This window comes from Bos taurus, chromosome 24 (genome assembly GCF_002263795.3).
Source record: "Bos taurus isolate L1 Dominette 01449 registration number 42190680 breed Hereford chromosome 24, ARS-UCD2.0, whole genome shotgun sequence".
Taxonomy (NCBI): Eukaryota; Metazoa; Chordata; class Mammalia; order Artiodactyla; family Bovidae; genus Bos; species Bos taurus.
In genome coordinates, this window is record NC_037351.1 from 2,760,120 (window position 1) to 2,782,722 (window position 22,603).

Sequence of the window (22,603 nt, forward strand, 5' to 3'; positions counted from 1 at the left end):
TTGTATCCTAGGGGTCTCGTATGCACATATGGGGTGAGAATCTGAACACCTGACTGTTGGCCGGGCAGAGACCAGATGGTGGGTGTCGTGGATGACTTGTGAACTGCTGCTGTGGGCCCAGGGGACTTGAGGTCTAACTATGCTCCAATGAGGCACCACCAGGATATCAGCAGTCCTGCAAAGGCGCTTTAGAATACAAAGCAGGAAACCACTTTTACTTATGGTTTGCATGAAGCGTTTTGTTTGAAATATAAAAATGTCTGAATCTAATTACTTGCAAATATAAAGGCATATGCCATTTGGACAAACAATAGATACTCCTTAGATAAGCTTAAAAGAGCATAGAGTTTTACCTTCTCTATTTTAAATCCTCAAGACACAGAACAGGACAATGGATCACTTGGAGTCACTCAGCATTCATGGAGGTGCAGAACACCAGGCAAACCGCATCACTTAGAATGTGATTTTTACATGCGGGACAGTCTGGAGTGCTGGATTTCTTTCGAATGGTTCTAGTTTTCTTATAACGTGTCAGCCAAGCCCAGTATGATTCTACAGTCTCAGGTAAAACTAATCAGGAGAGGATTTATTAGGTTTTTGAAATGTTTGTAGGTTGCCTTGACATTTAATTCGTATTGTGTCTCATTTCCGTGTACCTGCTCATTGGGGAAGCTGTGGATGTTGCGATTTTTTACGGAGATTTTGGAGGAAGACTCTTCCCCAAAAGGCATAATTATTTATCTTTATTTTCCTTTAAGGAAAATTCAACCTTCCCCCTGTACTTGAAGATTCTAGGAGCAGGTCTTGATGTAGGGCTTTGGGAGTGCCATGCCTGTTGTAATAAAAGCACCTTTGAGTTTCTGTGAGGTTTTGTTGAAAGTGGTCCTCAGCCAATGCCCTGTGTGCAGAAGACACTTTTGTGGTGTGTTCTACACAACTTTCACTAGTCTTAGAAAAAAAAAAAAAAGGCAAATACCCAAGGAAGAATGATGAGTGATTTTCCCGTGAAGAACAATACATCAAGAATATCTAAATTAATTTAACAATTACAAGGAATATTCTTGGCCACATCAATTTAAGGTATGCTGGCAAGCGGGAAATGATTTCCAATTTATATATGTCATTTCTGATATTTCTTCAGTAGCTAAGAAAAAAGAGAGAGAGAGAATTTTTGGATTTCTGCTAAATTGACCCATAATAGTTTTTTTATGGCTTTTTGTGTTTGAATAGTTGGCAAGGGTCATATAAAGGTCAGGAGTTTTAACTCAAGACCCATCCTCATTTTCTCTAGGAAAGTAAGTAGTAAAGGAAAGAATAAAAGAAATGAATAAACAAATTTCATTGGTCAGTTCAGTGCAAAATGTTGTTTAGTGATTAATTATGATGAGAAATTTCCATTTATGATAGAACCTTTTAATGGTAGAACTGATTATTGAAGCCAGTGATCAGCTGTAGGATGGAAATAGCTGGTGTTTGGATTTGGGTGAAGAATGAGCAGATGCCCTTCAGGGGCATAAATGTGTCTCCTTCGCAACCATTTCCTTGGAAAGGTGAAAGACAGCCCCTCTGACTCCAGACTCTGAATGTCGATGGTTTAAAGTTGAAACTTCGTGCTCTGAGAGTTAATACCGTTGTCTTCGAGGGGTGAGTTTGCTCCAGCCGCTGTAACCAAGTACAGTGAGAGAAGCAGAGGGGTCAAGCTAGACTCATGAGCCAAGGCCATTCGATGGCATCTCGAGCTGAGACACGGGGACCGGTGGCCCAGGGTGTAGTGTGCATGTGAGGAGACCAAGCTCGGGGACCCAGGAATTTCAACAGTGGGAATTCCAGGAGGTGCGGGGGAGTTGGCCGGGGGGCCTGCAGAGGAGGACCCACAAGAAGAGGGGGAGCAAGTGGCACGGAGGGCCGGACGCGGAGGGAAGAAGGCCAGGGGCAAGGGGGGCGTGGCCGGGGCAGCCGCTGGTCAGGGCAGAGGCGGGCAGGGCTGGGTTCGCGGCTTCCTCGGGCTTTCGTGGTCCTCGCAGTGGTTTTGGTGGCTGGTGAGACCCAAGCCTGATTGGAATGATGGAAAGAGAGGACAAGAGAAGACACGGAGCTGGCAGGTAGAGGCAACTCCATCAGCCCTGGAGCAGAAGCACCCCCTCCCGGTGCGTGACCGCTGCTAACGGTGGCCTGTGCTCCAAGTCCTCAGGAGCAGTACTGGCTGCTCAGCGGGCAGATGGGAAGGAAGCTCGTGCCCAGTGGGGCACGAGGCCTAGGCGGGGACCTGGCCGTCTGTTTCGGGTGCTGGAGGGGAGGTGGGAGCCAGGAGAGATGTTGAGCATCGCCTTCTCTGTGGAGGACCTTGACCTCCGTGCTCAGCGTCTTTTCTGCTCCTGGGCTCCTTACCATCCAGAGCTCTGACATCGACTTCTACTTTTCACCTCTTGGACTTTTCTAGAGGAATGACACATGATAGCCAGGAAATTAAGGAGGTAAAGAGCTGGCTGCAGAGGCCACTGGGACCTGAGGTGTGTGTGGGTTTGGAATTGCTCATCAAGTTGGATGCCCTGGTGGCTCAGACGGTCAAGAATCTGCCTGCAAGGCAGAACACCTGGGTTCCATCCCTGCATCAGGAAGATCCCCTGGAGGAGGGATAGGCTGCCCACTCCAGTATTCTTGGGCTTCCCTGGTGGCTCAGACAGTAAAGAATCTGCCTGCAAGGCGAGAGACCTGAGTTCCATCCCTGAATCAGGAAGATCTCCTGGAAAAGGGCATGACTACCCACTCCAATATTCTTGCCTGAAGCCTGGCAGGTTACAGTCCATGGGACTGAGCAACAAACACACACACATCTTGGATTTAGTTCCTGGAGGCAAAGAAAGTGAAAGTCCAGGCTTGCAGATCACCTGTCCCCCCGGGGTGCACGGGGGCCTTCACGTGCTGCTGTGGTCCTGCTGCAACTGGGACACCGGAAATGCAGACAGTTGGGGGAGGTGGGGTCAGAGAGAGCCTCATGCGGAAGGCTGTTTCACAGAATGAGCCCCACGGAGCTGCCACGGATGTCAGGGAGAGGCTTCCCCCTAGGGAGGGGTGCATTGGGAAAAAGCCTTCTGAAAGTGGTGTCAACATGCTAACAGGTGTGCACCGGGCTAAATACAGAACACGCACCCCCACAGAGCTGCCTTGCTCTCGGGACAAAGCCCTTGATCGTGAGCACCAGCAGAAGGCCCGAGGTGCGGCTGGGGACATCCAAGGGGCTTCTTAAGCGTTAGGGCCTCCTCAGCGGAGCTCTGTACTCACCTCCCACAGAGCAGGCTCGCTCGCCAATTTTTAGATTCTCAAATTCCCCATGAAAGAAGTTATTTTTGTCAGATAAGGAATTGTCAGCAGGCCTTGAAGTCAAACCCGCCATTGTCAGACGCCTTGACCTGCCCCTGCCAGGAAAAGCTACAAAAAGTCACAATTTGAGGACAGAGATTGTAGGTCTGGAGCCTACTTGTCTTAGAAGAAAGCCCTTTGGTAATGATTTTCAATTAAAAAGTTTTATTGGGTATACTCTGTCCTCCTTTGCCTAGGGAAAAACTTCCTGGGGTGTGGGTAAAATTCAAAGTAGGTGGGACCATGAAACCTGCCTCCCCCTGAAAGCAAGGTAATCTGCAATTCGTATAACTTTCTGGAACTTGGAAATTCCTGTTCTGTTAAGTAGGGTCAGCTATTTTGGAAGTGACTATTTAGCCCTAAGCCTTACATAGCAACTTATATTTTCTTTGTGGATTGTTGTGAGATTTTAGGAAACACGTCAGCTGGATTTGCTTCTGTATTACAGAGGGAGCTTGTATTCTGGCCCTGGGGAATTGTTTGTGGCTGATTAAGAAATCACTCCTCTGTCCATGGGATTTTCCAGGCAAGAATACTGAAGTGGGTTGCCATTTCCTTCTCCATGGGATCTTCTCCATTCGGGTATTGAATCTGGGTCTCTTGCATTGCAGGCAATTCTTTACCAACGGAGGCACCAGAGAAGCACCCAAGACATCGCTTAGATGCCTGGATTCATCTGTGTGATGTCCACCATGGATGCAGACCTTGACAGACCTCTGTAGGCTCCAGCCCTGAGGCTGTGGCCCTGGTGTGTGGCCCGTGTCGGGGGTGGTGGCCTCCTCTGTCCTGTGCTCCCTGCCAGCTTATCCTGGGAGCAGATCATCAAAGCAGGGGAACGCCAGGTCAGAACACGAAGCTGACCTTCTGCCGTGACTCACTCACAGGCGTCTGGGGCTGAGCTGAGGTTCAGCCAGTTGTTGGCTGGTTCCCTTGTGCCGGCCTTGGCAGGGTGCTGGCTTTCTTTCCTCTGGGGCCCCCTCTTCCATCCTGACTCCCAGATCTCTAAACTGGCTGCGCTGCTGGCCCCTCTCCTGCCGCCTTTTCTCTGTGAGAGCGCACAGCCAGACTGCCTTGCTCCCGGGGCCTCCGTGGCCTGACGCCGCTTCCTCAGCAGGACCGTGTCCTCACCAGCCTGTCTCCGTGCTCGCTGACTCGTAGCCCTGAGCCTGATCTCAGCCCCCTCAGCTCCCCTCCTTCCTGGGCCCCTCAGGCTGCGGACTGACACCCGGGGTGACGCTCCCGGACCAGCGCTGCGTCCGGCCATGCCGTCCCCAGGGGCACTTCTGACGTCCCGGGTGGCACACTTCGCTGCCTATGATGGCCACAGGAGTAATGTCCAAGGGACCCCAACCAGATATTACAGAAGTGGGCACCATCAGTCTAAAGGAAGCAGGATCTGCAGCCCCTCAAAACTCCCCCTAAGCAACAATGAGGGTCCCACTTGCCAGAAAAAAATGGACACATAGATGATAGTGACCTTGGTGTTCCAGGCCCTGTTCCAAGTCCGGCATGGGTATTAACTCATTTAATGCTCGTAGCAACTCTGAGGGGTACGTACGTTAGGGTCTTCTTGCTGTTCATAAGGAAAACACAGAGAAGCTGAGGAGCTCACCTGAAATTGCACAGGAGCATGGGGTAGCCCTGGGGTTTGAACCCAAGCAGTCTGGCTCCAGAGCACGTGCTTCTAAGCCTTACCCTCTTGCAAGTTTTAAAAGAGAAGTCAGACATGAAATGTATCAGAAACCAACCACACTCGGGAGATTGTCCTAAGACCCACCTTCAGATATGAAACAGCACCGCAGGACCACGTCAAGTCCACGGGACCTGGGCGGCCGCCTTGGTCCATTAGCATCACACCTGCCGGGTCTGGCATCACAGATGCGGCAGAGGCTGACGGTGCCTCACCTGTGCTCCCTGCTGCTGTTCTGGAATGCTCCTCGACCTCTGCTCAGCAAAACAAGAGCTTGGAGAAGCCTGAGGTCCAAGCAAGCTTGAGTGCGCTGGAAGGAGAAGGCTTCCTGGAGGGACGAGATGGAGATGCTTGTCTAACTTGAGAGGAAAAGTCTCTTGCAGGGTGGCTGAGTCAGGGAAGGGGCCAGGCTGCATCAGGGCGTACAGTCCACTGGGCCCCTCTGCAGCCGTTGTACGTGCAGAATAACCTCATGTCAGTGTTCTCAGTGATACAGGGAGGAAAGCGCATTTTGCAGATGGATTCTCTGAATCGTAGTTTCCTTCAGGAATTTGTACAAGATGCCAGGGCTTCCCTCGTGGCTCAGTGGTAAAAGAATCCATCTGCAGTGCAGGAGACACAAGAGATTCAGGTTCAATCCCTAGGTCAAGAAGATCCCCTGGGAGGAAATGGCAACCCACCCTAGTATTCTTGCCTGGAGAATCCCATGGACAGAGGAGCCTGGTGGGCCGCAGTCCATGGGGTCACAAAGAGTTGGACACGACTTAGCATGCATGCATACAAAAGGCCCCACAGTGAAATGAAGAACAAAATCAAGATCCCTACACTTGAGCCCAGGGTGATGGAGGACATTGATTTTACAGAAAGATGCCTCATCTGGTGGATGTGGGATGCTGAGCAGGGAGGAAAGGGCCGGTGGGGCTTGGCACCAACTCATGGAGGACTTCGAATCCAGGGGGGAGGTCAGGGTGTGAAATTACAGGTGAGGGGAGAAACTGTGTTTTTGAGGAGACAGCCATGAAACTTAGGTTTAAGGGAGATCTATGGTGTGCCAACAGTACCAACAGATTGGAAAAAGGAAGGGCTAAGATTTGGAGACTGAGCGAGGAGTGGACTATCATAATGTAGACAATGCGATTTGGGGGTGGAGAAGATTGTGGGGAGCGTAGACTCGTATTCTGCATTCGTGGGTGAGCTGAGGTCCCACAAAGAGAGCAGGTGGAAGAAAGGGAGGGAGTTGGGTGTGGACAACTGCTTTCTCTCTGGGGAATTATGGCCAAACTGAGATGGGAGATTTGATCTTCCTTTAAATGAGAGTTATTGATGTAGATGGTGGATCCACCCAGGAGACTGTAAATTTAGCCCATGTGTGTGTTTAGCGTAATCATTAACACTGATAGGAAACAAGCAATAAAGGTGGTTTTACACTGTTGAGTAGAGAGTTCTCTTTGACATGCGATTCACAGAGATGGAGCTGAATGAGGTTACTCGTCCAGGGTTTTATAATTTCTTTTCAGCTGGACTTGCAGTGTCCTGGTGTGAGCAGAGCAGAGTGGCCTCTTTGGGGAGACCCCTGTGTTCTTTGGGGCTGGGCTGGGGGAGGCAGGGTTCAGGCATTGGTGGCATTTGAGGAGGTGAGGATGAGCTATAACCTTAGTCACTCACAGGTTCAAAGAAAGACGCGTTGACATTGGGAAGAGCTATGACCCAGGACCTTCCTGCATGGATTCTCAGGGTTCCCCTTGGAGTAAGAGAGCCCCGTTCATCCCGGCTACCGATCCACCTGAGACATGGTCTGCTCACTCCTCCGGGGCCTGGTTTCCCACATGGGGTCCATTGCCTAGAAGGGAAAACTACAGGTCCTGACAGGAATGGTCCTTCAGAAAGGTCTTCATCTCCCCAGCACCTTGAGCTCTCCTGATGCAAGCACGCCTTCTGACTTGGCCAGTGTTTTATCACTGATGAAATGCTTTTGCAGGACTTGCCTGGTAACTCAGTTGGTAAAGAATCCGCCTGCAATGCAGGAGACCCCAGTTCAATTTCTGGGTTGGGAAGATCTGCTGGAGAAGGGATAGGCTACCCACTGCGGTATTCTTGGGCTTCCCTTGTGGCTCAGCTGGTAAAGAGTCCTCCTGCAATGTGGGAGACCTGGGTTCGATCCCTGGGTTAGGAAGATCCCCTGGAAAAGGGAAAGGCTACCCACTCCAGTATTCTGTCCTGGAGAATTCCATGGCTGTATAGTCCATTCAGTCGCAAAGAGTCGGACATGACTGAGTGACTTTGACTGTCACTTTCAGATGCTTTTGCAGGTAGCACCTGGGCCTGCGGTCAAACTTGGAACCCTGGGGGTCATGGTTTGTCCCTGAGACTAGAGCTGGTTCCTTCCAGAGTGGCAGGAGACCAGCCTTCCAAAGGAAGGAGGGGATTGAAACTGGGAACCCTGGAGAGCTTAGGAGTGGGTGATGACAGTTGGAAACTTAAAGTGGTTATTTATGGCTGTAGTCTTGAAAGGATCTGTGGTTTATAAAGCTTCTGCTCTCCCAAGCCTTGCCTTCGTTGTGGTTCAGTTGGTCAGTCATGTCCGACTCTGTGACCCCATGGACTGCAGCACACCAGGCTTCCCTGTCTTTCACCATCTCCCAGAGCTTGCTCAAACTTATGTCCATTGAACCACTGATGCTGTCCAGCCATCTTGTCCCTCCTCTGTCGTCCCCTTCTCCTCCTGCCTTCAATCTTTCCCAGCCTCAGGGTCTTTTCCACTGAGTCAGATCTTCACATCAGGTGGCCAAAGTATTAGAACTTCAGCTTTACCATCAGTCCCTCTAATGAATATTCAGGGTTGATTTCCTTTAAGATTGACTGGTTTGATCTCCTTCCAGTCCAAGGGACTCTCAAGAATCTTCTCCAACAACTCAGTTCAAAAGGATCAGTTCTTTGGTGCTCAACCTTCTTCATGGTTCAACTCTCACATCCATACATGACTACTGGAAAAACTATAGCTTTGACAATATGGGCCTTTGTTGGCAAAGTAATATCTCTGCTTTTTAATACTCTGCCTAGGTTGGTCATAGCTTTTCTTGCAAAGAGCAAGCATCTTTTAATTTCATGGCTGCAGTCACCATCTGCAGTGATTTTTGAGCCCCCGAAAATAAAGTCTCTCACTGTTTCCATTGTTTCCCCATCTATTTTCCATGAAGTGATGGCACTGGATGTCATGATCTTAGTTTTCTGAATGCTGAGCCTTGCCTAGGCCACCAAGAGTATCCTGGGGTGACAAGGAGCTGTGAAGTGCAGCCCCTCTTGATCTGCCCTTGTCCCTCTGCAGAGACAGAGACTAGGCTAACCTGGAAAAGAGCTGACCCCACGCTGACCCCACATGCTGGCCTTGGGGGAGCCCACGCCCCTGTCTTAACAGCAGAGCCCCTCCATGCACTCTCCTGGAGTGGACGGTAGGCTCTCAGTGGGCCGTCCGAGCTCTCAGAGATGCTGAGGTGAAGGAAGCAGACAGATAGATCCCTTCCTCCTTCCCATGACTGGGCCAGGCCAGCGGCTGCCTCGCCACACACGTCAGGGCTCTGGAGGGCTCTCTCCCTTTACCTCTGAGCGTCTCTGTTTCAGAAGGCAGGCCTTGTGTTTGCTTCGCATGCAGGCACACACCTGTGTACACACGTGAATGTCTCGGAACGGTGGATGTGAGCTGCTCCTTGGTGCCCAGCGAAGGGAAGGGGCTGGACAGCTCACCAACGAGAAGCACATCAAGTTTGAACGTGAAATAATTCGGCTTCAAACAACAAAAGAGAACACAATGACTTTCGGCCTAAGAATTTTCAGAGCCCTTTCTTTCCGGAGCCGCTAGGCCCGGGGTCTTTGAAGATCATAATTCGTGCCTTGGTACAGCCGAGCCCTGCCCCTTGTGATGGGCATTATGTCTGCCCAAGACCGTACATCAGATCGAGGGGCTGTTCTAAGTAGATGGCAGATGCCGAGGACACTGCTGGCTAAGTGGCACTTTGCAGGGGAAAGAACCTGGGAAATGTCCCCAAAACCACCGGGGCAGTCAGCCAGCCAGAGGGGAGGGGGGTCAAGCCTGCCTGCAGGTCGGCCACTTGCATCCCCAGCCCACCTCCACTTTCCTGGGGTGGACTGTACACGGGGCCTCTAGAGATGGACGCACTCTGCCATGATGGCCTCTAAATGGTTTAATTAGAATTTCCCGGAATGACCCCCTCCCCTCCTCCACCCACCACCGCGTCGCTAGGCCTGTCACCCCTTTCCGCCCCCACCCCACCCTCCCGCCCCTGCAGCCCCCGCCCTGCTTTGCGAGTTCCGGCCAGACAAGCCTGAGGACTCTTCCTCGGAGGCTAACACGCACCGTGAAGCCAGCAATGACTGTCCCGATCTCACTGTGAAAACTTTACCAGGGCTGTGCTGAAAAATCTCCCTGCACCCTCCCACTCCTTCTCAGAGAACGAAAAAATCCATCAAATTAACACATCAATGAGTTGATTGTAATCTCCAGGGCTCAGTGTAGCACTCTCTGGCCGCCCAGACAGGAGCCCGGCATGATTTATCAATGCAAACCTAATAGCATCAATATGAATCTAACTAAAAATCAATATTTCATTACCAAATTGTTAGTGAGAATGAAGAAAAATGGCCGGAGTCAGAGCATTCTCTAGGGTAGGAGCATCTGGAGTTCAATGTGACAAGATGACTGATGCGTGACTCGGGGCCGGGGAAGGACACCGCGAGGACAGGCCCGCGACGCCCGGGGCCAGAGAGCCGCCCTGCAAGCCGCCCTGCTTCCGCCCTCCCTTCTTAGGAGGAGGAGAGCGGGAGAAGGGAAAGCAAGGGGCGAGATGGTGGGCTCCTCCTCAGCACGGCCGCACAAGGAGGGGCAGGGCTGGTCGGCGTGGCCCGGGGCGCCCGCGTCCTGCTCAGGGAGACCGGACCCTGCGCCGCCCCGTCCCCGGTCCCCATGGGGCTCATGGTTAGGGCTCGTCTTTCACCATGCTCAGTGGCGGCAGGGTGCTTGGTTTCTGCTGCCATAGGTCCCCAAGGCTTGTGCTCTCTGGGGATGACCACGGGGGGCTGGAGGAGAAACGGAAGCTACCCCTCCTGGGGCTGCGCTGGGGAGGTGACCGGGCCCCGTGATTCTCACCATGCTGATGGGCCATTTACTGCCTTAGCTGCTCCAGCTGTGTTATCTCTGAGACCCAAGGTCGTGTCTGGGAGAGGCTGATTATCCCTGTGAAGTTGTGCTAGTCACTCTTTGTGACCTCATGGACTGTGGCCCGCCAGGCTGCTCTGTCCATGGGAGTCTCTAGGCAAGAATACTGGAGTGGGTGGCCATGCCCTTCTCCAGGGGATCTTTCTGACCCAGGGACTGAACCCAGGTTTCCTACATTGCAGGCAGATTCTTTATCATCTGAGCCACCAGGGAAGTCCCAGTGTGAAGCAGAAAGGAACATGAAAAAAAAAGTTTCAGTGAGTAAAACGCTGTGGCTCAGGGTTGTGTTCTAAGCGTCCAAACGCAAGAACGGTTCCTTGGACAGGAAGGTGATGGTCCTCTCAGATGTAAGCCCCTCCTCTTCACTGACGGTGAAATTTGAGCTGAAGTGGCATCATGGAGTCCTTCCCCAATGCCTGGGATCCCAGGTCTGCTCCCGCCTGACTCAGGCTGGTGCAGTGACTTTGGTCTTACTCGTCTGCATCTCACCCTGATACGGCTTCTGTAGGACTGTCACCCATGCCCAACAGCAGAGAAGATTCTGGATGAAACCAGGCTTTCCCAGATGGCTTGGCACAGGCTCAGTTTTAATAAAAAAATTATTTGAATACAAGTCAGTGTAGAACAGTGATTAACAGCTCTGGCGCTGGAGCCAGACAGACAGATATCAAGGTTCTGCCTCCTGCTTGCTGTATGGCCTCATGCATGTTTTTGCAAAAGGCAGCAAATCTTAGATTTTCCACTTGTAGTAACGACTGTACCTAATTGCAAACTCACTTGAGGATTCAATTAGACCCTTCGTATTGGACTTAGGAGGTCAAACTAGTCAATTCTAAATGAAATCAACTTTGAGTATTCACTGGAAGGACTGATGCTGAAGCTCCAATACGTTGGCCACCGGATGCAAAGAGCAACTCACTGGAAAAGACCCTGATGCTGGGAAAGATTGAGGACAGAAGGGAAGGGGATGACAGAGGATGAGATGGTTGGAAGGCATTATTGATTCAATGGACATGATTTTGAAAAAACTCCACATCGTGAAGGACAGGGAAGCCTGGTATGCTGCAGTCCGTGGAGTTGCAAAGGGTCAGACACGACTGAGCAGAAAAAGTTCAGTTCATTTCTCTACTTTGAGTCTAAAAAATGCCTCTGGCTTGATGTAAAAATAATCCTCCCTCCCCAGCTTAGTGATTCTGTGCTTCTTGCTTGTTCTACCACCAGTGGTTTTGTTTCCACACTGAACAGGTGTCATGGGGCTTGGGAGCAAAGCCTGGGTGTGCGGTTGTCCTGAACTGCTTCTCTGCCAAGGACGTTTCAGTAGGATTTTCAGACCTTCCTGCACAGGAGGTTTCAGACAATGGCTGTCTTCTTACCCGCTTCGTGAGGAGCTCGTGACTTGCTCTTGGTCTCTGCTGCTTTTCCACGCCCCAAACAGTATCCATCCTGCCCTGCTGATGGCAGCAAGAGCCTTTTCAGGATGCTTCTCTTTCCTTTCCTGCTCTTTACCCTCTTTTCTTTTCTTTCTCCTTCCTCTTTGCATTTTAGATTCTCTCATTATCTCTCTTTCTCATGACTTTCGCGTTTTTGTTATCCTTTACTCAGTCAGTTAGATGTGGTATTATAGACGCTTATAAGAAGAAAGTGTGCAAGTTATACTTGCCGTAATTATGTAACTAAGGTCTTCTTACACAATCTTCCTTCAATTCTTCAATCGTATTGACTCTATTGTGTGTACTGGTCTTTACTGCTTCATCTGGAAAGTATTATTCCCCTCACTATGGTTGACCTCCAAGGGCCCCAGAAACACCGCATCTTCTAATGTTAAATCTCAAAGAAGTAAAAAATAACATGTTGCTGTGCTGCCTGGTGCTCACTCAAAAGTGTTCCGATGCTTGGGTCCACTTCCTCTTAATCTCTGCTCTCTCTCTTTTCTTTCTTGCACTCGTGATGTGTAATATTGTGTTACTTTGCTCAGTATTCAGATCAGATCAGATCAGATCAGTCACTCAGTTGTGTCCGACTCTTTGCGACCCCATGAATCGCAGCATGCCAGGCCTCCCTGTCCATCACCAACTCCCAGAGTTCAGTCAGACTCATGTCCATTGAGTCAGTGATGCCATCCAGCCATCTCATCCTTTGTTGTCCCCTTCTCCTCTTGCCCCCAATCCCTCCCAGCATCAGAGTCTTTTCCAATGAGTCAACTCTTCGCATGAGGTGGCCAAAGTACTGGAGTTTCAGCTTTAGCATCAGTCCTTCCAATGAACACCCAGGACTGATCTCCTATAGGATGGACTGGTTGGACCTCCTTGCAGTCCAAGGGACTCTCAAGAGTCTTCTCCAACACCACAGTTCAAAAGCATCAATTCTTTGGCGCTCAGCCTTCTTCACAGTCCAACTCTCACATCCATACATGACCACTGGAAAAACCATAGCCTTGACTAGACGAACCTTTGTTGGCAAAGTAATGTCTCTGCTTTTGAATATGCTATCTAGGTTGGTCATAACTTTCCTTCCAAGGAGTAAGCGTCTTTTAATTTCATGGCTGCAGTCACCATCTGCAGTGATTTTGGAGCTCAGAAAAAGAAATAATAAACATGATCACCTCTGCTCTACAGGTGGCCTCAGTCCCACCCCAGCAGGTGGAGGAGCTGAACCCAGTGTGGGGCCAAGGTCACCTCAGGGGGCACTGTCGATGCGTTGTCCAGACATCAAACCTTGCTTCCACACCTGTGAAATGTGGGAGACCGCCTCAGAGCCCCTCCAGACAACATCCAGGGACCCTCTGGAGGGAGGTCCCTGCAACTCCAGATCCTCATGAAATAAGGAAGCACTCCAGCTCCCTTCAGTTTGAAACCCGAAGTCTTTAGCAAAAGCTTATTTAAAAAATGATGCTTGAGAACTTTACTGAAGGACTAGCAAAATGATTGTTCCAAAGGACTTTAAAAAATCATTATTTCTTATAAAATCAGCTTATAATACTAGAAGTCCCATGTTTTTTATTTGCTTTTCTGCACAGCTGGAAGGTAAAACAGACATCTTCTAATTATATACCTATCATAAGAGGTTGGTAAAAGGGATTCTTTTTCCACTGATGTACTTTTTACCACTGAACAATTTTTTTTTGAGAAATTTTCTATCTCCGTTTCACTGTAGAGATTGTCTCACAGGAGGTCTAGTTAACAGCTTTATTTGTGGAAAACCACAGCGCTCTTGTAAGTCAGTACTTTGTGCTTTGGGGGTTTTCAATGAATCGAATTCAGGGTTTTTTTCCCATTGCGCTACTTTATATTTAAAAGTTCTTCCACAAGTTTGGTAGAGAAAGCAAAAGGCCTGAGAAAGATTGGTCTGAGGCATTGCTGATAAAGGAGAAGTTGCTAGAAAATTCCTGCATGACTACATCTTCCTGCTACAGGGGCTGAAAGAATAGTGGAAAGCTTGGTGTTTCTATGGTCCTTCCCCGTGACACCTCCAACGTGCCTTGTCTGTCTGCTTCTCGCATATAAGAGCATCCCTGTAGATATTAGAGGTTAAAGAAATCACACTGACAGAGGAGAGATTCAAAGGGCACCTGCTGCAGGTGTGGGGAGGGAGCAGGCTTCTTCACCTGCAGACCAGGTGAGATGGGACCGCAGAAGGAGAGGGAGCCTGGGGGCCCCCGAGCATCACAAGCTGTGCAGGTGTTCTGCTGGGCAGGGACTCAGTCACATCGCGATAGGAGCTTCTGGAACGACTTGTAGCTGGGAGGCCACCCAAGTTGCACCTGGACCCACGCTGACACCTGAGAGCTGGGGGCCGCTGTGGCACCAGGAGCTGGTCAGGGCATGCTGCAGTGCAGACTGGGGGTCTCGGTGCCGCGAAGGGTCTGGGTCCTAAAGGAGAGGTGAGGATGGGAACCAGGACTGTCCTCAAGCCCAGTTTTGTCAGTTTTGAAATCTCGAATCTCAGATGCCCCAAGTCACACAGCTCATTCAGAAGATGGGAAGACATGGCTCTCCCCACACCCCTCACCGCAGCGTCACTTGGAAGGAACATCCCTTTGGAGAAGCCCTTTCTCACCTGGGCAGCCTCCTACCATCCAGTGAATCTGCGTGGCCTTGCCTTTCTATCCTCAGATAACAAAATTCATAACCTTACTCTGTGGTTGACTGCAAGTAAGAAGCGAGTACAACAAAGCACAAGCCTATAAACAGGTGAGTGACTGACTGTGACGACCATGGGAGACATTCCATTTAAGGATCCAGGAACTAGTAAGGGTTCAAAGATTCTTGAGACCTTTGTTATCAGGACCCCGTGGAATCGCTTTCAGATGTGGGAATAAAAATTGTAAATACCTTTAAGAGTGCCCTGGGGATTTTTGACATAAAGAAAATCATCCCAACTTTCAAGACTAAGTCTGTTTAAATTGATACATATGTGTTAAGCTCTGGGTTCTGGTCTAGAAATTGAAAACGACCTCAGTTATGCCTGTAAAGTTTTTACCATGACCGTTACTGTGAGCCATTCAAAGTTCTAAGATTTCAGCATCTCCTTATCTATTGAGTTTGGGTTTTAAGAGTGAAATTGGCTTTTGCAAAGGCAGTAGAGAACACAGTGCTTTCTTCATGGCCAGTTATGGGTTATGTGGCTAATGATAGATGTTCCACCTTAATTTTAAAATAATGCTTTAAGGCAAAGTCACCATGGGGACATTACCCCGGATTTTATCTTTATAAATGAGCTTGTTTACAAAACAGAAATAGAATCACAGATGTAGAAAACAAACTCATGTTTACCAAGGGAGAAAGGGGGGAGGGATAATTTGGGATTGACACATGCACACCAGTATATGTAAAATAACAAATAAGGACCTACTGTATAGCGCTATAGCACAAGGGACTCTACTCAATACTCTGTAAGGACCTTTATGGGAAAATAATCTAGAAAAGAGTGGATACATGTGTAACTAATGCACTTTGCTGTACACCTGAAACTAACACAGCATTGTAAATCAACTAGACTCCAATAGAAATTACTCTTTAAAAGAAAACAAAGAATTGTCTTCAACCCAATTGAAAGATGCAAATTCCGAAATTCACAATCATCCACTTATTTTTTTTCTTTTGTTTGTTTGACTGTCCGCTTCCAACATTCTGGAGACATGGTCTGATTTAGGAAGACTGATTTCCAAAAGAAGTCATGTGCCTTCTGCTCATACGTCTCAATTGATTTCAGAATTGCAAAAGAAGAAAATAAACACCTCCTGGGAGGTCTCAGTAAGGTTACCGAGCTTCACAGGGTATCTGTCGGCACGATCCTGAGTCAGGAGCCCAGCGTTGGCACAGGAGCATGCCCTGTGCTTGGGCTCCTGCTACCTGCCGAGAGTTTTAGCTGTAAGGCCTGCTACGTGGATTTATCTAAGGGGAGAAAAAGTTAGCTGAAGCCATAAAGATAATTAATCTTTGTTTGAAATGGTATTTTCCTTTCTGCTGCCATTTGTCACGAGGAAGCCTTAAAAAGCCCCTTTGCTGCAGCAAAAGCCAAAGGGATGCTAGCTGCTGGAAAATTCCCCCTCCTGTATCAGCCCCCTTCTTGGGACACCCGTGAATCTGTTCCCGTTTCAAAGGCCATCACCCAGAGCTTCCTTAGGTGTGACGGAAGTCCTCCGCAGCCCAAGACTAATCCCAGAGGCAGGACCAGGACGTCAGAGCCTCGCCGGTGAGCAGAGGGAGCGAGCCACGGCCCGTCTCGGACACAAGCCACGGCCGTCTCCAGTTGTAACACGACGGTCCCCCATGCTCCACGAGGCCGTCTGTGATGGTGAGGGGTGTGTGTCCGTCCTTGTCCCCCAGTGAGCTTTCTTTTATTTTTCCTTCTTGTATTCCGGTGAGTTCTTTATATTGAGTGAGGGCTTGGGCTTAATTAGATATTTAAATGATTCTGAGCAATGCTGTTTCTTTAACTCCTAACTGCGACAAACACATATGAAACATACTGTTGGCGGCATTTAATCAACAGCAGTCAATTTATCATCTTCACAGTTTTAGTGAGCGGTTATGAATCACTAAAATCACAGGTATTGTAACGCAGCGCTGTGGCACTATCATTAACAAATACAGCGCACACAGAGGGATGACTCGGTAATTGAGTGGGACTAATAAGAATACATCATTTACTGTGCGTGACAAACTGGGCCTCCAAACACAAGCATGGAAAATTCACGTTTTGCTTAATAAATAAATTACACAGCCGATGCATTATACATAATTCGTGTCCTCGTGGATTTGAGTGATATATAATGCATGGTCCAAGTCATTTATTTATTAAGACTAACTATATATATTGTAGGAGGGGGATTTTAAACTCCAGGGTAGGGCCTGCCTAGGGAACTGCTGGAACCACTGGCCTTGACTAGGCGGTAAATGAGGTGTGTTTGGGGGTTAGAAACCTGGGGTGCAGCGTCCTGTCTTCCAAGTTTCAGTTCTGTCTATGGCAGAGGAGGAAAGGCAATCTGAAACTTGGGCAGCAAGGGTAGATACCCAGTTTTGAGATTAGAGAAATCTAAGGATCCTGAAGACTATCAGAATCCTTAAGACTATCTGAGGGCTTCCCTCGTGGCTCAGACAGTAAGGAATCTGCCTGTAATGCAGGAGACCCAGGTTTGATCCCTGGGTGGGGAAGATCCCCTGCAGAAGGGAATGGCAACCCACTCCACTATTCTTGCCTGGAGAATCCCATGGACAGAGGAGCCTGGTGGGCTACAGTTCATGGGGTCACAAAGATTCAGACACAACTGAGTGACGAAACAGCAACTGCTGTGAGTACTTGGATCTGGGTTCTTTGTCCACACCACACCTCCGCTGCAAGAACACCTCCCTCTTCTGATCCTGCTCCGCTCAGCCCCAGGCTTGGGCCCCGTGATGCCAACCCCTGGACTCAGAATCTCTGCAGTCACTTGCAGGCACACCCCAGGACACCATCAGGAGAGGGGGGCCAAGCGTGGAGCCGGGCACCCCCTGTGCCTCCCTGAGACCAGCTGGCAGATGTCAGGTGTTTGCCTTGCTGTCAGAGCTCTTAAGCACAATGTCTGAATTCACATGTTTTCTCCAGAAAATGAGGCCGGTTTTAGGGCGGGGACCACATTTATTCTATCCAAGGGGGCCTGCCACATCCTTTTGAACAGGGAGTTGTGATACTGAGAGAATCTAAGGTCCTAGAGAGCCTCTCCAAGCCATTCAAGGGCATTCATGCCTACCCTTTGGGGATGAGGCTTTAAGCTGATTTTCTGACTCTTCTCTTTTCTCCTGTATTTACACTCTACAGGGCCCCCCTCTCTGTCCGTATTTGACATTTTGTCTTTGAGGATGCATCACAGCATCCTTTTGAGGGTTCAGTTCAGTTCAGTTCAGTCTCTCAGTCGTGTCCGACTCTTTGAGACCCCATGAACTGCATGCAGCACTCCAGGCCTCCCTGTCCATCACCAACTCCTGGAGTTCACCCAAACCCATGTCTATCAAGTTGGTGATGCCATCTAACCATCTCATCCTCTGTCATCCCCTTCTTCTGCCCTCAATCTTTCCCAGCATCAGGGTTTTTTCAAATGAGTCAGCTCTTTGCATCAGCTGGCCAAAGTAGTGGAGCTTCAGTTTCAACATCAGTCCTTCCAATGAACACCCAGGACTGATCTCCTTTAGGATGGACTGGTTGGATCTCCTTGCAGTCCAAGGGACTCTCAAGAGTCTTCTCCAACACCACAGTTCAAAAGCATCAATTCTGCACTCAGCCTTCTTCACAGTCCAACTCTCACATCCATACATGACCACTGGAAAAATCATAGCTTTGACTAGACAGACCTTTGTTGGCAAAGTAATGTCTCTGCTTTTTAATATGCTGTCTAGGTTGGTCATAACTTTCCTTCCAAGGAGTAAGCGTCTTCTAATTTCATGGCTGCAGTCACCATCTGCAGTGATTTTGGAGCCCAGAAAAATAAAGTCTGACACTGTTTCCACTGTTTCCCCATCTATTTCCCATGAAGTGATGGGACCGGATGCCATGATCTTCGTTTTCTGAATGTTGAGCTTTAAGCCAACTTTTTCCCTCTTCTCTTTCACTTTCATCAAGAGGCTCTTTAGTTTTTCTTCACTTTCTGCCATAAGGGTGTTGTCATCTGTATATCTGAGGTTATTGATATTTCTCCTGGCAATCTTGATTCTAGCTTGTGCTTCCTCCAGCTCAGCATTTCTCATGATGTACTCTGAATATAAGTTAAATAAGCAGGGTGAGAATATACAGCCTTGACATACTTCTTTTCCTATTTAGAACCAGTGTGTTTGAGGGTAGGATGGTCATTTAATTAGAAAAGACTGAAGCTTGTCATCCTGTGAGCACATAGCAGCATCTTCAGGACTGACAGATTGTCTCCGGTACCATCTAACTGAGCAAGCCCGTATAGAGAATTTATCCCCTAGGTTGACTGAGAATTACAGAGGAGGATGTATCCGAGGCTTAGCAGAGTCAGTGTGCAGTGAAAATTAGCTATTGCTCTTGTTTGCCATGACTTTCCATTGTAAAAGGTGTCATTTTAGTTTTGGGAGGAATACAGATAAGGTGATAAATACAGTTGCATCAGAAAGGAGTTAGTTCTACCCTGATGGTGATTGGTTTAGAACAGTTTTACCTCTACCAGTGATTATAAATTTAGGTGTGGAAACTACCGGAATTATGATGATGCCAGTTGGACCAATGAATTGATCTATCTGTCTAGCATTTTGCATTATATTAGAATCAGGGATCATAGAGAAAAACAATGAATTCCAAATTGCATTTACAGGGAAGGTCAACTTAAAACTTAGTGAGATAAAGCTCAGCAGATACAAATCAACTCACCTGTAATAAGAAAACAAACAAAACATCAAATGTGAAATGAGCATGCTGCTTTGTTGGTTTAGAAAAAGAATGAGAGGCCACGGTATTCCAAAGCTTCAAAAATGAGATTAAAGTTTGTTAAGGGGAAGGGAAGGTGGGACAGTGATGATGTTTGCATATTGAGTTCTAGCCGCAACATGAAAGAACCTCAACGTCAGACTAAAGTGCTCACCCTAAGTCAGTGTGGGCAAGGCATCTATTTGTTTTCATGGAGCAGCTCCAACCTACCATTGCACGTGGAGAGGGAATTTGGAACTGTGGCTTTGTCCTCAATAGGTGGTAAGCAGCCTTTACACATTGGGCTCTTCAGTTAAGAGTGAATATTTAGTTGAGGAAAATTCAGAAAATCCAAGTGTTATAGGAAACCAAGTGGAGAAGTGACTGTGTGTCTTTCTTTGCCTTTTCTTTGAGGAATGGAGGAAAACAGTGTTGTAGTTGATGGCTTGTCATATTAATGATTGGCATGTATAACATGCAGCTCTGTTCGCCAGAGAAAGGCATTAGTTTTTTAAAAAGTGATTTGATTTATTTCTATAAGAAGATTCCTTTACCTACCATATGACTTCAGCATACTCAGATAATTCAGTTTATAAAAATTAGGTCTGTATAGCTCTCCAGTAATATATCAATGACGCAGAACAGATTGTTTTAAATATCCATTGAAAAAAATTTTTTTTAATTTTAATTTTATTTTATTTTTAAACTTTACAAATTGTATTAGTTTTGCCAAATATTGAAATGAATCCGCCACAGGTATACATGTGTTCCCCATCCTGAACCCTCCTCCCTCCTCCCTCCCCATACCATCCCTCTGGGTCGTCCCAGTGCACTAGCCCCAAGCATCCAGTATCGTGCATCGAACCTGGACTGGCATCTCGTTTCATACATGGTATTTTACATGTTTCAATGCCATTCTCCCAAATCTTCCCACCCTCTCCCTCTGCAACAGAGTCCATAAGACTGTTCTATACATCAGTGTCTCTTTTGCTGTCTTGTACACAGGGTAGTTAATCTATAATATGTTAGCTTCAGGTATACAGCAAAGTGGTTCAGCTATACATACATATATATGTATATCTATGCATGTATAGCAAAGACCTGGCGACTGAAGAACATATATATATATATATGTATATATACATTATATTCCTTTTTAGATTCTTTTCCATTATAGGTTATTATAAGGTATTGGGTATAGCTCCCTCTGCTATACAGTGGGCCCTTGTTGGTTACCTGAAAGTGAAAGTGTTAGTCGCTTAGTCTTGTCCGACTCTTTGCGACCCTATGGACTGTAGCCTGCCAGGCTCCTCTGTACATGGAATTCTCCAGGCAAGAATACTGCAGTGGGTTGCCGTTCCCTTCTGCAGGGGATCTTCCTGACCCAGGGGTCAAACCTGCAGGTAGATTCTGTGTTGTCTGAGCCATCAGCGAAACCCATTGGTTACCTGTTTTTATGAGAACCATTAGCTTTTAACCATCAACACAATGTGCAAAAAATGAAGCTGGAAGACGTGGAGTCAAAAATATATACTAGACACTTGCTGGTTTCTTAGTCTTAAAAATTATTTTATAAGAACAGCAGAAAAAAAATCAATGCTATTTTTGTCTGGTGCTTTTCAAAGGAGAAAGACCCTCAGTGTTATCCAGAGCCAATTCTGCCCTTTGGGAGGCAGCCCATTATTTTCTTTCCCCAGCAGCCATAAATCCACATCTCATCATTGACCATATTATGCCCTCTATCTCTATTTATTATTAGTGCATATTTTAGAGTGGTGATAAGTATTGGCACATTTTATTATGCTGATAAACAATGCTGGACGGCCAGGTACAATGTGTTGTCAACAGTGATTTCTCTTCAGCATCTTTCACATTTTATCCTCGGCTTGTTGAGCTGAAACTTCAGCTCTGCTTCAAATCACACGAGGTCTGACTCTTGTCCTGTGCCTTCCAAGTTGATGAGCTAGGAACGGAATGGGAGAGATTATTCATGATGCAGAAACACATTAAGATGTTACAAAACACAACCCTGTTCAAATATTTAAAGAGCATATTCAACAGTCATTGGTATTTAAAGGAAGCAAACATCCTTCTTTAAGGACAAGTCATTTTGCTCCTTGATCTTGAAGAAGAGCAGCCTGACCGTGAGTTCAGGTGACCAAGGGTATGGGAGAGTTAAAGTCCGTTGGATGTTGGAAGCAAAGGATCTCCACACTTGTACCACCAGCGCAGACCTAAGGTGCTCTCAGCGTTGAGGTGGGTTTCACAGAGCTGGAGCGACGGGACGGGAGAGGGAGCACAGTGAGACCAGAGAGCGCTTCCAAGTGTTGAGCTGACTGGAACACTTGGTTCAGTGACATCGGGGCTACCTTGAGATGGTAGATTTCTGAGTCTTCATTAAGCCTTTGGCTTGAGTACAGGATTTACTCCACATAAAATGATCATAAGATGCTTATGGAAACAGGATAGGGCTGTCTGGTTTTCAGGGAGAGTTTTCTGCTGGGGTATTTGTAATTCTAGCTGGTTTAGGGGCAGTCACAGCCAGAGACGTAAAGCGGGGTTATAAGGTTTTATTTATTTATTTTTAATGGCTGCTACTCAGAGAGGCATCTTGAATTGATGGTTCCAACCAGTTGGTTCCTGTGACACATCTCAATACTATTCCATAATTTTTCAGTCATTTTCACCAATGAAAACAGTCTAATTTTCTTTTTTAATGCTCGGTAAGACTATACTGGAAGAAGGCAATGGCACCCCACTCCAGTACTCTTGCCTGGAAAATCCCATGGACGGAGGGGCCTGGTGGGCTGCAGTCCATGGGGTCGCTAGGAGTCAGACACGACTGAGCGACTTCACTTTCACTTTTCACTTTCATGCATTGGAGAAGGAAATGGCAACCCAGTCCAGTGTTCTTGCCTGGAGAATCCCAGGGACGGGGGAGCCTGGTGGGCTGCCGTCTATGGGGCCGCACAGAGTCAGACACAACTGAAGCGACTTAGCAGCAGCAGTAGCAGCAAGACTATACTGAGAGATACACACACACACACACACACACACACACACACATATACACAAAGACATACACAAGCATACATACTTTTATACATATATTTGTGTACACATATATTATACGCACACTTTATTTCTTGTGCGTACAAGTAATAAAGGAACCTCTTCCTCCTGGTGGAACATCACCTAGTAAATGTAGAAGGAATAGGGAGTTATGCAGTTATCAGTGGGTACTAATACCAGCAGGTAAAAGTGAGGAGTAACAGGATATGCACATAGTAACAAAGAAAGTGAAAGTGAAGTCACTCAGTCAGGCCCGACTCTTTGGGACCCCATGGACTGTAGCCTCCTCCGTCCATGGGATTTTCACTCCACGACTGAGCGACTGAACTGAACTGAACTGAACTGAGGAGTTC

The 22,603-nt window shown here is 47.8% G+C and overlaps 2 long non-coding RNA genes across 3 annotated transcripts in view; one reads left to right on the forward strand and one right to left on the reverse strand.

Annotated features, from left to right (window-relative positions):
* LOC132343753 (uncharacterized) overlaps positions 1-6,482 on the forward strand; it is a 30,752-nt gene extending 24,270 nt beyond the window's left edge. The window contains exon 4 of the long non-coding RNA XR_009492692.1: positions 3,972-6,482. This is a non-coding gene — a long non-coding RNA (uncharacterized lncRNA). The remainder of the gene's footprint in view (positions 1-3,971) is intronic.
* Positions 1,332-10,485, reverse strand: LOC132343752 (uncharacterized). Of its 2 annotated transcripts, XR_009492690.1 has the most exons (4): positions 10,212-10,485; positions 8,648-8,831; positions 5,138-5,652; positions 1,332-1,662 (listed from the first exon to the last, which is right to left on the reverse strand). It is a non-coding gene; the product is annotated as an uncharacterized lncRNA (long non-coding RNA). The 2 variants fall into 2 exon arrangements; XR_009492691.1 differs by lacking the exon at positions 1,332-1,662 and having other exon boundaries at positions 4,871-5,652.
* Positions 10,486-22,603: the final 12,118 nt, after the last annotated feature.